We start from the raw sequence: 5473 nt of genomic DNA on the forward strand, positions 1-5473 counted from the left end.
CATGAGAGACACAGAGGCAGAGACATAGGCAGAGGGAAGGGAGAATCAGGCTCCTGTCTCGATCCCAGGACCCCAGAATTATGCCCCGAGCCAGAGGTAGACACTCAACCACCCAGGTTCCCCTGTCTTAAATTATTTCAAAAATAAATTCAGGGATCAGCAGTATGCATTTATGGTCACTAGCATTTTTTTTAAATTATCAAAGAAATCATTAAACCTTAGAGTTGATTATATTTAAACTACAGATTCATGGAGTTTCAGGCAATAGTCCTTCATTTTATCTCAGAGACTTGCTCAACATCACATAGCTCCACAAACAAAAGGCTTAATCTGGGTCCCTTTCCCAGGTGGGTAATCCCCAGTGTGTGTACTGTAAGATACAAATAGCGTATTGCAATCTTTATTGAAGAGAAAATGAGAATCAGCACTCTAAAATACCATTCAGCTCCATAGGATCCCAGGCTATTCTAGCCCTGTTCTAAACAAATAGAAATTTGTAGATTTTATAAGCAAAGCCAAATTTTCAAATAAGGGAATCAGGCAAATGCAGCAGCATAGGAAGTATGCTTGCTAAAAAAAGAATGTGCCTCTTCTTATCTCAGAAATACTTCATATACATTTCTTAACTTGAGAAGTCAAGCTAAATTTGATTAAGCACATTTCTACATATCACACGAGCCTACCACTAGTATAGAAGAGAGTGGAGACCAAAAGAAATGCCACAGATTTCATGGTGTGATTCAGTTTCTTTCCAAATGACACTTCCTTTGAAAAGGCATATATTTGGAATTTGCCTTTTAGAAAATGCTTCTTCTCAATTTTCAAATATAATTCTGGTGTAATTAACCTAATCTGCATTTCAAAGCTTCTTGAGCTGAGCTTTCCACCAAGCACGAGATCTCTGTTTATGGACCAGAATAAAGAACAGTATATTGAACACAATCTGGAATGGTCAACATGCTGGTAGCCATAAGATGACAGCCTCCATACATCACCGAAGGCATAATCTTTCCAAGGTGGCTTATCAGGCACCTGTTCATCCTTGTTCTGTCCATGTTCAAGTGCCCAATGGACATTTTGTTGTTTTACAAAATCTGCAAAGTAAACAGAAAAGATGCTGAGAAAAAGCAGTAGACAAGAAAAAAAAAAAGAACCTTTCTGGAAGGTGAACATCAGGATGAGATCTACTTAAAACGCTTACATCCAAGGCAGCTATATGATGTGGAAATAGCTAATTGCTTGCTTAAGACATTTCAGAATCTGGACTTTACTAATCCAAAGCAAAGCATTTCTTTTGATTTGACACTGGACATGGTGCTGGGGAAGAAGAAAAATGTGGAGCCATTGGCCAATGTTCTAAGTTCTTCATACTCATATGTCTCAGAAATAATAAAGTTGCTGTATTTACAGGGAATGCATCAGAGATTAAAATAGCAGAAGAAAATGGAGCTGCTGTTTGAGGAAGAGCTAATCTGATTCAGAAGATTTTGGATGATGAAATTCAATCAGACTTTTATGTAGCTGTTCCAGAAATAATGCCCAAGCTTAATCCATTAAAGAAGAAAATGGAAAAAAAAAAAAAGATTTCCAAGACTTGGAATTCCATTGCCTGTGACATCCCCAAAGTTCTTGAATTATTTAAAACTGGACATGAAATTAAGGTAGATGAAGAAAGGAAGAGCATTTTCAAAACCAAAAAAAAGCAATACTAGATATGTCCAGTTACCAGATAGCTGCCAATCTGCAAGCAACTGATCTGTTATCAATGTAGGCACAGATGCCTGAATTTGGGACCCTTTGTGGTAGGTGCTTTCACTGGAATTTTGTTACTAAGGATTGAGCCATTGTGGCCTAAAGGAGTAGAGACCAAAGAAAGCAGCAGTGAAGCTGTCTACAAGTATCACACTAGGAAATTTTCAGTGGATTAAGAAGCAACAGAGCGGCACCTGGGTGTTTCAGTGCTTGAGCAGCTGCCTTTGGCTCAGGGCATGATCCCAGCATCCTGGGATAGAGTCCTACACCAGGCTCCCCACAGGGAGCCTACTTCTCCCTTTGTCTATGTCTCTGCCTCTCTCTGTGTGTCTCTCATGAATAAATAAATAAAATCTTAAAAAACAAAAAGTAACAGAAAATTATAAAACTGTATAATTTAGTGTCTTGTTATTTCTTGATCATCTTACTTAAAAATGAATTTTAATGCTGGAAAATCTTATAACACTTTAAAAAGTAAGAAAATAAAATGTTCTCTGTGTCTGAAAGAAAACAAATATGTCTTGAATTGTTAGATAAGATTTTATTCTTCAAATATTTACATGAATTATTTGGGTTTTGTATAGATGGAGGTTTGAAATATTCAAATTCCTTGAAATATTTTATTATTTATGATTCATATTTATGAAACCCTGTAGGATGTACCTTTCTGTGGAAGTGAAGATTCAGTTCAATTATCGTTTCTTCAGTACAGAGGGTATACAGAGCAGAGTCTGGGTGGTGGAGGAAATGCAAAGATAAGGAAGCCAGTCTTGAGAGATTTTACCCATAAGGGGAAATACAAAGAGATAAAATACTTGTAAACCACAAGTTATAGAGGTTCTAAAAAGAAAGAGATAACTGTGGACAGAAGCTAGAGGAAAAGCTTCAGAGAGAAGCTGGCGTTCCAGGTGGGTTCTAAAGGGCTAACAGGAGTATCACAAGTAGCGGGATAGTGAAACGAGGGCTAAGGCGTCAACTTGACTCTTGCATTCTTTTTCATTTACGAAACTCCTTTTAGATATGATAGCCATGCAGTCATCTTCCCAGTGCAGTGTCAGTTCCTTTGATCCAAACCTTGCTTCTGCCTCCCCACTGGACACATTCTGACTATCCCAGGAGCCCCATTCCTGTTTTGTTTTGTTTTTTTAAAGATTGTATTTATTTATTTATGAGAGACACACAGAGAGAGGCAGAGACACAGGCAGAGGGAGAAGCAGGCTCCCTGTGGGGAGCCTGATGCAGGACTCAATCCCAGGACCCTAGGATCACAACCTAAGCTGAAGGCAGATGCTCAACCACTGGGCCACCCAGGTGCTCCCCAAAAGCCCCATTTCTAAGGGTTGCCCTGAATACTTTCCCCCTGTTCTCTGAACAGAGACCCCCCTGTTCAGCAATCCTGCCTTCACAAGCAGCCCAAAAGAAGCAGTGTAGAGAAGTATTCACAATCTCCTCAGAACCCCCATCAGATACCCATTTTCCCTCTCTCAAGTTCTGCTTGATGAAAGATGCCATCCCAACTAGAAACCTGGCCACAAATGTGGCCCTGTGACCACATCCCCACTTCCAATGTTTCCATGACACCCCAAGTGATGGTCCTTAACTTGGCGTAAAAAGCTTTTCTGTCCAGCTTCAGATCTCCCCTGTTCCTCACTCACAGTTACTCTTTGTAGACCCTGTCACACACACAGACAGACACACACACACACACACACACACACAGGCATCATGTTGTTTTGCTCATGCTTCCCCCTCAGTGTAGAATACAATCCTCTTCTCCCTGGGTTGCCTAAGTAGTTCCTACTCATCCTTCAAGTCTCAGCTTGAATGAATTTTCTTTTGATAGCTTCTTGCTCTTTCTGATAAAACCTTTTAGCTTTTCTAGACTGAACCCATCACTCAGATCAGCACAGCACATCAATCTTGATGTTTCGTCCATTCAACAGAGGATTCTTCCTCCTTTGGGGAGGGAGAGGGAATAATGCTATGAATATTTATGTTAAGTCTTCTTTTTTTTTTTTGGTGGGGTGTCTAAAATAATAAATTCTAACACAAACTCATCAAAATATTGCTACATTTAACTTTTCTGTTTCATTGGGAAATCACCGAAACTGCCTAAAAGAGGAATGATAAGGGATCGAAGCAGACACATAGGGCAATGGCAAAAAGAGAAAATTCAAGGAAAAAAGATCAATAGAATGTGTAATTAACTGGCTCTGGAGAAAATAGGAGGAATCAAGGGTGGGTATGAGTTTGAGCCTTAGAAACTAAGAGAAAGATAAAACTATGATGGAATTTGGAAGGTTCAAAAGGGGAAGGAATTTTCTTTTAATTTTAGATTGTTGAAGTATAATTAACATATGATGTTATATTAGGTTCAAGTATACAACAGTCCACAATTCTATACATCACTTAGTACTCGCCACGTTTAGTGTAGTCACCATCTGTCATCATACGGTATTGTGACAATGTTAATGACTATACTCCCCATGCTGTACCTTTCAGCTCTGTGACTTATTTATTCCATAACTGGAAGTTTGTGTCTCTTAATCCAAAAAGGAAAGGAAATTTGATGGGACAGCAGGACATCAAGCAGATGTACCACAGCAAATTTATAGTTATAGGGGCACCTGGGTGGCTCAGTGGTTGAGCATCTGCCTTTGACTAAGGGCATGATCCCTGGAATCGAGTCCCTACATCAGATTTCCTGCAGGGAGCCTGCTTCTGCCACTGCCTATGTCTCTGCCTCTCTCTCTGTGTCTCTCATGAATAAATAAATAAAATCTTTTTTAAAAATTTATAGCTATAGGACACAGCAGGAATAATATCCTAGGGAGATGACAGGGAATCATTTTAGAGATTACCAAAGTTATGAGAATGATTAAAAAAGAGAGGGTACGGGTAGCCCGGGTGGCTCAGCGGTTTAGCGCCGCCTACAGCCCAGGGCCTGATCCTGGAGACGAGGTATCGAGTCCCAAGTCAGGCTCCCTGCATGGAGCCTGCTTCTCCCTCTGCCTCTGTCTCTGCCTCTTTCTCTCTCTGTGTGTCTCTCATGAATAAATAAATAAATAAAATCTTAAAAAAAAAAAAAAAAAAGAGGGTAAAACCAGAGTGCAAAGGCCGTGGCCTTGTGAAACACCTACAGTTACAAAATGAGAGAAGGAACTGAAGGTAATTAAAAAAAAAAAAAAAAAAAGGAAGAGTCAGAAGAGAAAGTGAAATAAGACAGTGGAGCATTGTATCAGACAAAGGAAGAGAGGGATAAATGAAGAACAGTCAACACTATTGGATACTGCCTCAGGGTGAAGGAAAATGAGGACCAAAGAAAAAGCTGTTCAATTTGGTGAGTGGTGACTTCAGACAGTGGGTTTCCAAAGAAAGGCAAGAGAGGAAGGTAAGTCACAGACAGTTGAGAAAAAACAGGAGTGGACTTCTAGCCCCGTTGGTGCTTGGAGGACCACTCCAATCCAGAATGATAGTGATAACAGATGGAATATAAAATGGGAGAACTGTTAGGCATGTTCACACTTAAAAACACCTCTGCAGCCCAGAAATGGAACAGAAACAATATGCTGAGTGGCTGAATTCTGCCAAGAGCAAACAGAAGCATTCAGGAGCTGGACATCTCCATGAGAAGCAGAAGACCCATCTGAAATCAAGGGCTGGGATCAAGAGTCAGGAGCTGCCTAGGGCTACAGGCTTGTAGAAACCTACGTACATAAGG

General features: G+C 40.1%; 1 pseudogene; it reads left to right on the forward strand.

Moving 5' to 3' along the window:
- Positions 1-915: 915 nt before the first annotated feature.
- On the forward strand, positions 916-2083 carry LOC144280949 (large ribosomal subunit protein uL1m pseudogene; annotated as a pseudogene).
- Positions 2084-5473: the final 3390 nt, after the last annotated feature.

Source organism: Canis aureus, chromosome 12 (assembly GCF_053574225.1).
Source record: "Canis aureus isolate CA01 chromosome 12, VMU_Caureus_v.1.0, whole genome shotgun sequence".
In the NCBI taxonomy this organism is placed as follows: Eukaryota; Metazoa; Chordata; class Mammalia; order Carnivora; family Canidae; genus Canis; species Canis aureus.